Source organism: Odocoileus virginianus, chromosome 3 (assembly GCF_023699985.2).
Source record: "Odocoileus virginianus isolate 20LAN1187 ecotype Illinois chromosome 3, Ovbor_1.2, whole genome shotgun sequence".
Taxonomy (NCBI): Eukaryota; Metazoa; Chordata; class Mammalia; order Artiodactyla; family Cervidae; genus Odocoileus; species Odocoileus virginianus.
In genome coordinates, this window is record NC_069676.1 from 44,284 (window position 1) to 55,166 (window position 10,883).

Below are 10,883 nucleotides of genomic sequence, written 5' to 3' on the forward strand. Positions count from 1 at the left end.
AAATGGTGAAAGAGATTATTTTCCTGGGCTCCAAAATCACTGAAGATGGTGACTGCATCCATGAAATTAAAAGACACTTGCTCCTTTGAAGAAAAGCTATGACCAACCTTAACAGCATATTAAAAAGCAGACATTACTTTGCCAACAAAAGTCTTAGTCAAAGTTATGGCTTTTCCAGTAGTCATGTAAGATGTGAGAGCTGGATATGAGTGACCAAGAATTGATGCTTTTGAACTGTGGTGTTGGAGAAGACTCTTGAGAGTCCCTTGGACTGTAAGGAGATCAAGCCAGTCTATCCAAAAGTAAATCAGTCCTGGATATTCATTGGAAGGATTGATGCTGAGGCTGAAACTCCAATACTTTGGAAACCTGATGGGAAGAACAGACTCATTGGAAAAGACCCTGATTCTGGGAAAGACTGAAGGCAGGAGGAGAAGGGTGTGACAGAGAATGAGATGGTTGGATGGCATCACCAACTAGATGGCCATGAGTTTGAGCAGGCTCCAGGAGTTGGTGATGGACAGGGAGGCCTGGCATGCTGCAGTCCATGGGGTCACAGAGTCAGACAAGACTGAGGACTGAACTAAACTTGGTCCTGAGATTAAGTCACCATGACCTTGGCCACTTTCTCTTACCTTGGACGTGGGGTATCTCTTCACAGCTGCTCCAGCACATCACAGTCACTGCTCCTGACATTGAACTTGGGGTATCTCCTCCTGGGCACTGGACGTGGGTATCTCCTCTCAGCTGCTCACTGCTCCAGCACTGCACAGCCCCACAAGGTAAGAGAAACCCCAGTAAGATGACAGGTGCTGAGAGAGGGCATCAGAGGGCAGAAACCCTGGAACCACAGTCACAGAAAACTAACCAGTCTCATCACAGGACCACAGCCTTGTCTAACTCAATGAAACTAAGCCATGCTGTGTTGGGCCACCCAAGATGGACGGGTCATGGTGGAGAGTTCTGACAAAATGTGGTCCACTGGAGAAGGGAATGGCAAACCACTTCAGTATTCTTGCCTTGAGAAACCCATGAACAGGATGAAAAGGCAAAAAGTTAGGACACTAAAAGATGAACTCCTCAGGTCAGTAGGCACCCAAAGTGCTACTGGAGATCAGTAGGGAAATAAATCCAGAAAGAATAAAGAGATGGAGCCAAAGCAAAAACAACACACAGTTGTGGATGTGACTGGGGATAGAAGTAAGGTCCAATGCTGTAAAGAGCAATATTGCATAGGAACCTGGAATGTTAGGTCCATGAATCAAGGCAAACTGGAAGTGGTCAAAGAAGAGATTGCACGAGTGAACATCGATGTTTAGGAATTAGTGAATTAAAATGGACTGGAATGGGTGAATTTAACTCAGATGACCACTGTGTCTACTACTGTGGCCAAGAATCCCTTTGATGAAATGGAGTACCCATCACAGTCAACAAGAGAGTCTGAAATGCAGTACTTGGATGCAATCTCAAAAACGACAGAATGATCTCTGTTTGTTTCCAAGGCAAACCATTCAATATCACAGTAATCCAAGTCCATGCCCTGACCAGCAACACTAAGTTGAACAGTTCTATAAAGACCTACAAGACCTTTTAGAACTGATACCCCAAAAAAGAGTTTTTCATTATAGGTGACTGAGATACAAAAGTAGTAAGTCAAATACCTAGAGTAATAAGCAAATTTAGCCTTAGAGTACAGAATGAAGCAGGGAAAAGGCTAATAAGAGTTCTGCCAATAGAAGGAACTAGTAAGAGCAAAGAGCCTCTTCAAACAACACAAGAGAAGACTACATATGGACATCATCAGATGGCCAACAATGAAATCAGATTGATTTATATTGTTTGCAGTCAAAGATGGAGAAGCTCTATACTGTCAGTAAAAATGAGACCAGGAGCTAACTGTGACTCAGATCATGAACTCCTTATGGCCAAATTCAGATTGAAATTAAAGAAAGTAGGGAAAACCACTAAACCATTAACGTATGACCTAAATCAAATCTCTTACCATTATACAGTGGAAGTGAGAAATAGATTTAAGGGACTAGATCTGATTGAGTCCCTGATGAACTATGGACAGAGGTTCATGACATTGTAGAGGAGACAGGGATCAAGACCATCCCCAAGAAAAAGAAATGCAAAAAATCCAAAATGGCTGTCTGGGTAGGCCTTACAGGTAGCTGTGAAAAGAAGAAAAGTGAAAGGCAAAGGAGAAAAGGAAAGATATACCCATTTGAATGCAGACTTCCAACAGATAGCAAGGAGAGATAAGAAAGCCTTCCTCAGTGATCAGTGCAAAGAAATAGAAGGAAACAACACAATGGGAAACACTAGAGATCTCTTCAAGAAAATTAGAGATACCAAGGGAACATTTCATGCAAAGATGGGAGAATAAAGGACAGAAATGTTATGGCTCTAAGAGAAGCAGAAGATATTTAAAAGAGGTGGCAAGAATACACAGAAATGTACAAAAAAGATCTTCACGACCCAGACAATCACAATGGTGTGATCACTCACCTAGAGCCAGACATCCTGGAATGACAAGTGCAGTGAGCCTTAGGAAGCATCACTACAAACAAAGCTAATGGAGGTGATGGAATTCCAGGAGAGCTATTTCAAATCCTAAAAGATGATGTAGTGTACACGCTGCACTCAACATGCCAGCAAATTTGGAAAACTCAGCAGTGGCCATAGGACTGGAAAAGGTCAGTTTTCACTCCAATCTGAAAGAAAGGCAATGCCAAAGAATGGTCAAACTACCGCACAAATGCACTCATCTCACACGCAAGCAGAGTAATGCTCAAAATTCTCCAAGCCGGGCTTCAGCAATATGTAAAGCATGAACTTCCAGATGTTCTAACTGGTTTGAGAATAGGCAGAGGAGCCAGAGATCAAGTTGCCAACATCCACTGATCAAAAAAGCAAGAGAGTTCCAGAAAAACATCTATTTCTGCCTTATTGATGATGCCAAATCCTTTGACTGAGTGGATCACAATAAAGTGTGGAAAATTCTGAAAGAGATGTGAATACCAGACCATCTGACCTGCCTCTAGAGAAACCTGTGTGCAGGTCAGGAAGCAACAGTTAGAACTGGACATGAAACAACAGACTGGTTCTAAATAGGAATAGGTATATGTCAAGGATGTATATTGTCACCCTGCTTATTTAACTCATATGCAGAGTACATCATGAGAAACACTCAGCTTGGTGAAACTCAAGCTGGAATCAAGGTTGTCAAGGGAAATATCAATAACCTCAGATATGTAGATGATACCACCCTTATGGCAGAAAGTGAAGAGGAACTAAAAAGTCTCTTGATGAAAGTGAAGGAGGAGAGGGAAAAAGTTGGCTTAAAGCTCAACATTCAGAAAACTAAGATTATGGCATCTGGCCCATCACTTCATGGGAAATAGATGGGGAAACAGTGGAAATAGTGTCAGACTTCATTTTTTGGGCTCCAAAATCACTGCAGATGGTGACTGCAGCCATGAAATTAAGACGCTTACTCCTTGGAAGGAAAGTTTTGACCAACCTAGACAGCATATTAAAAAGCAGAATTACTTTGCCCACAAAGGTCCATCTAGTCAAGGCTATGGTTTTTCCAGTAGTCATGTATGGATGTGAGAGTTGGACTGCGAAGAAAGCTGAGTGCTAAAAAATTGATGCTTTTGAACTGTGGTGTTGGAGAAGACTCTTGGGAGTCCCTTGGAATGCAAGGAGTTCCAACCAGCCCATCCTAAAAGAGATCAGTCCTGGATGTTCATTAGAAGGGCTGATGCTGAAGCTGAAACTCCAATACTTTGGCCACCTCATGCGAAGAGTTGACTCACTGGAAAAGACCCTGATGCTGGGAGGGATTGGGGGCAGGAGGAGAAGGGGATGACAGAGGATGAGATGGCTGGATGGCATGACTGACTCGATGCACATGAGTTTGAGTAAACTCTGGCAGTTGGTGATGGACAGGGAGTCCTGGCGCTGAGATTCATGGGGTCGCAAAGAATCAGACACGATGGAGCGACTGAACTGAACTGTACTGTTTGAGCTGAGATGACTCCTCCTATCTTTCCTCCGGTTGCCCAGACTTTGGGGTTAACTTCTACTTCTGCCAAAGGTAAGCATAACTTTTTTTTTTCCATATGAATTGAAGTCTACACTTTAGATAGACTATCTCTTCCTAGGATGGGGGTTTTGCTGCAGATGGATGGATGAGATGGGTGGACGGGGCCCCTCAGCTACACGTGGTGGGGCTGTGGCACGCTGGCCTGGCGGCAGAGCTGGTTTGTGGGAGACTCGGGATCGAGGGGGCTGGCCGGCATCCCAGGCATCGCGAGACCACCCTCGTGTGTGTGGTGGTGGACCCTCGTTTTCCTGGAGGCCGGCCATGACTCGGTCTTTCTGATCACCAGACGGCACACGTGCCCTTGTCCCCCCGCCCTCCCTGTGCGGGCTTGTTGCCTTTCTCTGTCACTGCCAGCTTTCCCCCCTCCCGGCCTGCCCCACACAGGTGACCGCCCAGCGCCCCCCTCCCCTGTTTAGGACCTAGCCAGCCTCACCTCATGTGGGTGTCGTTCCCTGGCCTCCATGGCTGGTGGCGTCCCTGGGCAGAGAAGTGCCCTCAGTCCCCAAGGGGTGAAGCTGGGCACGGCAGGTTGCACGTGAGGGCCGTGGAGGTGCCGGTATATGGCAGGAGAGCGTTCTCCCTGACCAGTTGTTGGGGCACTGGGTGTTGGCGGTGGTGGGTGCAAGCCCCGACATGGGGGCCCCGTGGGCTCAGGAAGGGCAGTATCCGTCCTGGGGGGCAGGGGAGCGCTCTTATGCTGGAGACTTCCGTTGGTGAGCTGCCGTTGTGTGACCCGGAAGTACTCGCTTTCTCGCTTCCAGGTCATCTGGAATGGCTTCCGGGTCCCTCGCTGTCGCTCGCGGCCACACCACCTCCACCGCCGGTTCTGTGCTACTGCCGCGTCTTTGCAACATGGACCTACGTGTCCGCGGTCCGTCAGTGCCTCGTCCGTCCTGTCTGCTGATCCCCAGGGCGCAGGCTCGCTCTCCCCCAAACTCAGCCGCGGCCCGAGCCCTGGACGGACACCGCAGCCCTCTGGCCCCGTAGCCCCCTGAGCTCCCGGACGCGCCCTCGCGGCGCCCCGTTCCCGAAAGCCTCACCCCGGGGCCCCCAAGGAGCCACGCCACGCGACCCAGCTGCCCGCTGCGCTCCGCCCTCAGGCCGCGGGCTGCCTCCGCCGCCCCAGGCGCCCCCGGCCCACAACCCGCGCTCGCGGCCCTGGTCGTGTGCTGAGGCGTCTCCAGGCCCGGGCCGCCGCCAGGACCGGTCGTCCCCGGCACGCTCTCCTGGGTTGAGGCCGTCGCACCCCCGCCGCGTGGGAAAGGAGGTCGGCTGGCCAGGGCGACAGAGCTCCTGGTTTCAAAAAGTGTTAAATGCTCTTAGATATAATTTTGCATGAAAGTGTTAAAACAATAGAAAAGTGAAAGTCGCGCACTCATGTCCGACTCTTTGCTACTCCATGGACTGTAGAGTGGATGGAATTCTCCAGGTCAGAACACTGGAGCCTTTCCCTTCTCCAGGGCATCTTCCCAACCCAGGGATCGAACCCAGGTCTCCCTCATTGCGGGTGGATTCTTTACTGTCTGAGCCACCAGGGGAAGCCCTGTTAGACAAAATTATTTACAACATTTTGAGTGAGAAATGCTTTTGCTTAGTTTCATAGGGAGGAAAACAAATCACAGTGATAAGCCTCATGGTTGTCTAAAATACAGATATTTGCTGGAAAGCATATGTTCCCAGGTTAGTGGCTCGGAATGAGCCTCAGAGAAGATTATTTTAGAAACCTTAGGATTATTTTAGGATTATTGGAGTAGAATGGTTAAGAGACTTCTCTGCAAGAGAAACCTTCTCTGCCATATTTAAAATAACTTTAGAAAGAAGAAACGAGCATTTCAACATGCATTTTCTTCCAGGAAATTCAAAATGCATTCTAAGAGTGGGCTAGTTACTTCCTTCACTTTTGCATGAGAAGAAAATTAATTTTCTTTTAATAACAGAATCACTGAACAGCCGTGCCTAAAGTTAATAACAACCAGCATTTCAAATCTTTTTAGTGTCCCTAGGCAGAAGGCTACTGACAAGCAAATGGAACTTGGTAACTAATAAGCATTTTGTTCTGGTCAGACTGTATGTTTAATAAAGTCCATCTTTCATTTACTCGTATTTATTTAGCCCCTAATTTTTGTCAGGCTGAATGCTAGTTACTAAAAAGGAATAAATACAGGGATATAGAGTATAGTGAGAAGACAGATATATATATAAATAATTATACAAATAAATGCAAAATATCTGAACAGTGTGACAGAGACAGTCATAAGCCGTCATGAAAATTGAACAAATAAACAATAAGCTGTATTGATATACTTAGTCAAAGGTGTCAGAACTATCCCTGTAAAATCGGGTAGCATAGTATGTTTCATTTCTTAAATATGCTAATACCGATCTATGTTTATTTGCCTGTTAATTTGTAGGTTATTCATCACTCCAAGTACATCGGAGAAATAAAGATAATTTGAAATATCACGCTAGAAATACACTTCACTGACGGAGTTCAGACATGTGAGTACTCATTGCAAACTGTCATCTTGGTAGAAACCTGTGTTCATAAAATACATTTTGATCTCCAAAAAAGCATTTTGTATTTTTCAAGATTAATAATGATTCTAAATGCAATGTCATTCAAATTATCTTCAGGCTAAATCTTTAAAAGTGTACACAGGACTTCTGGGAGGCAATGGAGTGTAAGAAAGAGATTCTCTGCTGACACCTTGTGAAACACCTGAAGCCAAGTGACATTTTATGATCCAGTGTCATGCAGACTCAAGGGGCGGAAAGGATGCCATGATTCTTCAGTTATTTCTGAAAATTTTAACTATGATGTAAATACAGAAAAGACCTATCAAACATTTAAAATACTTATAAACTCTCTTGCTAGCTCCTCGTGCCTTTTCCAAACTTGTGCCTTCTCCTGAATTTCCCAGAAAATGGAGTGTCTCACTATTCACTCAACTACAGCAATTCGAAACTTGAACTTCATTTTTTTTGTTAGTCAAATATTGTTTAATCACTGTTTAAGTTTCTACATACTAATACCACTCCAAATACCTTACTATATTTTAAAAGAAATTCTATTTGGCTTCTGAAATTTTCATGAAATTTTCATTACTTCCCAAACTATCTAGAATCTGTCACCATGGATTCCTCCTGCACAATTTAAGTGGACAAATAATTTTGTAAAATGCAACAGGTATAAAGCACTAGAAAAATATAAGCAATGAAGACATATAAAATGCAAAATCTATTTTTATTAGAAAGAAGAAAGAAAATCACCTTACAGTAAATATACTCAAGATAAATATGATATGAACAAAGTACAAACATTTTATACATTGTTATGGAAACTATGCAAGGGGATTAATTTGGATAGCTCTTTTACAATTGATTGTTTGCCTCCTGCAGTATTAAATGAAGAAAACCGATTCCTCATCTTAACTACCTATGTGCAGAGATTAAACAAGCCCATTTGCCATATTAAACTTCAAATATTGATATATACAGTGTTTGTCCAATGTGTGCATATATTTTGACAACTGTAACTCAATAATGTATAAAAATGTGCTTGTTCAGTTATCTGTCAGTTTAAAGACATTCAGAAAACTAAGATCATGACATTCGGTCCCATCACTTCTTGGCAAATAGATGGGGAAACAGTGGAAAGAGTGGCAGATTTTCTTTGAGGGAGGGGGCTTCAAAATCATTGCAGATGGTGACTACAGCCATGAAATTAAAAGACTTGACTTCCTTGGAAGTCAAGTTATGACCAACCTAGCCAGTATATGAAAAAGCAGAGATACTACTTTGCCAACAAAGGTCCGTCTAGTCCAAGCTATGGTTTTTCCAGTAGTCATATATGGATGTGAGAGTTGGACTATGAAGAAAGCTGAGTGCTGAAGAATTGATGCTCTTGAACTGTGGTGTTGGAGAAGACTCTTGAGAGTAACCCTTGACCTGCAAGGGGATCCAGCCAGTCCATCCTAAAGGAAATCAGTCCTGAATATTCATTGGAAGGATTGATGATGAAGCTGAGACTTCAATACTTGGACCAGCTGATGCAAAGAACTGGCTCTTTTGAAAAGACCCTGATGCTGGGAAAGATGGAAGGCAGGAGGAGAAGGGGATGACAGAGGATGAGATGGTTGGATGGCATCACCGATTGAATGGACATGAGTTTGAGTAAACTCCAGCAATTGGTGATGGACCAGGAGGCCTGGCATGCTGCAGTCTATGGGGTTGCAAAGAATCAGAGACGACTGAGCGACTGAACTGAACTGAACTTACACATGGATTATTTTTTCAATAGTAAATACTCCAGGGCTATCAGGTCTGTGGTCAGTTGCATCCACAGATGGGGAACCTGAATCGGGGGGAATCACCTGCCTATTAGGAGATCCAGATTCTGAATTTCATGTGGATTTTTGACTAGAGGGAGGGTGGGTGCCCCTAAGACATGCATTATTCAATGATCAAGTGTATGTCTGAATGAAATTAAAGTTGAATCTCAAAGGTGTATCTGCACTTCATTATTCCAGCTTAGAAAGAGGGAAATGCTGTCATTTGGAGCAAGATGGAGCAACCCAGAGCTCACTATGCTAAGTGAAATAAGCCCCAGCGGAAAAAGACGATGCCAGCTCTCTTACACATGGGGTCTAAAAGAGACTCAGTGAAGTCAGGAGCATAATGTGTTTGCTGGCGGGAAATGGGGAGATGCTGCTCGCAGGTACAAAGCTTCAGTTACATAGGATCCATGAGTTCTGGGGATCTAACTTAAGGGCACACTGACCAATGTTCATACTAAATTGTAAACATGAAATTTTCTAAATGGATCTTAAATTTTTTCCATATACATGCACACATTTTTTAAAAGTAACTATGTACAGATGATAAACATGTGGCTTGATTATGATCTTTTTACAATGTTTACATCTATCAAATCATCAACTTCTACATCTTAAACATACACAGATTTATACTTATATGAAAAAGACACTAGCAGCTCTAATGACTTCCTTTTCTATGTTCCTTACATTGTCACTTTTATAGTATTCATTTCTCAGAAAAAAGCAAAAATGTTTTTGTGCATGTGCATTTTTGGTAAAATCACTTTTTTTCAAACATTGTCTCTTCAACTTGAATTTAATGGGCACCTAATTTATGGACCAAGCACTCAGGCACTCATAGGTTCTGGATATGTCAAGAAGAATGAGAAATGATTTCCACCCTGCACGTACCACTAGCTACTGATCCTACACCAAGGCTTTGAAAATTTTTGAGTCAGTATAAAAATTGAATTTTCATCAAATGGTTTTAAAATTACTTTAAAAAGAAAAATATTTATAGACTAGTAAACTAGTTCACATCATGCAACCTAAGGATATGCTTGATGCTAATAGTAATAACAATAAAATTATAAAGGTAAAATTATCTTCCATTTTCCTTAAGTTTGAGCCTCTGACTTTTGTCTTCTAATTTAAAATCTGGTAACTTCTTATCTGCAAGTCTATTCTATCACTGCTATTATAATCTTTAAGCTCTAGAGATCTTCTGTACATCACTGTACCTATTTTCAACAGTAGTGTATGATAGACTTAAAAATTTGTTAAGGGGGCAGATCTAATATTAAGAGTTACCACCACAATAAAATAACATTAAAAAACTCAAATTAATAACCTTAACCTCAGGTCTAAAAATTACAAGCTGCTTTTGATGTTATCTGGAAAAAAATAATTTTAACTGTATAATGAGATAGAGACCAGTAGTTGTACACATTGATTTTCCTATTCTTAGTAATAGATCCCAATCTTATGGGAGGCAATAAAATGCCCAATAAAGCACTACATTTTCCAGTCTCTCATTTCACCCTGTGGGTTTATTCTGACCAATAAAATAAAATACAGATAGCTTATGCTCCTTAAAAGCAAATATCTTTCCTATCCCTTATTTCTGCTGCCTGGAATTTGAAATTGATGCCTGGAACTCCAGCAGGCATTCTGGTATCACTAGAAATCTAAGATACACACTTAAGAGAGTGAGATAAAATGTAGGCAGTCATGAATCTCTGATGTGTATGGAACACTGCATTACCTAACACTGAAAACAAATCAAGTTTCTTGAGGTCTTTCTTACTATACTTCTTTTAATGAGTTAGGAAAAATAATCTAAAATCATGTACACCTAGTATCCAATGATAAATAAACCTGTTTATTCCTCTTTTATCAAAGGATTATTTAATTACTAAAAATTCTGTGTCTAGCTCTAAATTAAAAAAAAATATGACATAAGTAATGAAGATAGTATAAACTCATTCCATAAGCTACAAATTACACTTTTTAATATTAGAAAAATAGTACATTATTTGCAGGTGTGCTATTAGGTCAAGAAATATGTATTGAACATACAACAAGCTAATTATAAGATGGCATTTGTTCAGTAGCTAAGATATATTATAAAAATAAAAAGTGTGATTTAAATATACTGCAGAATTAACTATTTTATAAAGGGAAATTCTGATCTATAACCTTTCAGGATTAATGCATGATACTGTCTTTTCCAGTGTTTTGTACCAGCCTAAGGGCATCCCTAAGTGGCTTAGTGGTAAAGAGTCCACCTGCCAGTGCAGGAGACATAAGCGATGTGGGTTTGATCCCTGGGTCAGGACGATCCCCTGGAGAAGGAAACGGCCGCCCGCTCCAGTGTTCTCGCTGGGAATCCCACAGGCAGGGGGGCCTGAAGGGCTGCAGTGCCTGGAGCTGCGAGAGAGTCAGACGCCACT

General features: G+C 42.4%; 2 long non-coding RNA genes across 2 annotated transcripts; one reads left to right on the forward strand and one right to left on the reverse strand.

Moving 5' to 3' along the window:
* Positions 1-610: 610 nt before the first annotated feature.
* Positions 611-5,073, reverse strand: LOC139032734 (uncharacterized). Its single transcript, XR_011485321.1, has 2 exons — positions 4,548-5,073; positions 611-765 (listed from the first exon to the last, which is right to left on the reverse strand). It is a non-coding gene; the product is annotated as an uncharacterized lncRNA (long non-coding RNA).
* A 259-nt stretch (positions 5,074-5,332) lies between these two features.
* LOC139032737 (uncharacterized) lies at positions 5,333-7,711 on the forward strand. Its single transcript, XR_011485328.1, has 2 exons — positions 5,333-6,613; positions 6,749-7,711. It is a non-coding gene; the product is annotated as an uncharacterized lncRNA (long non-coding RNA).
* Positions 7,712-10,883: the final 3,172 nt, after the last annotated feature.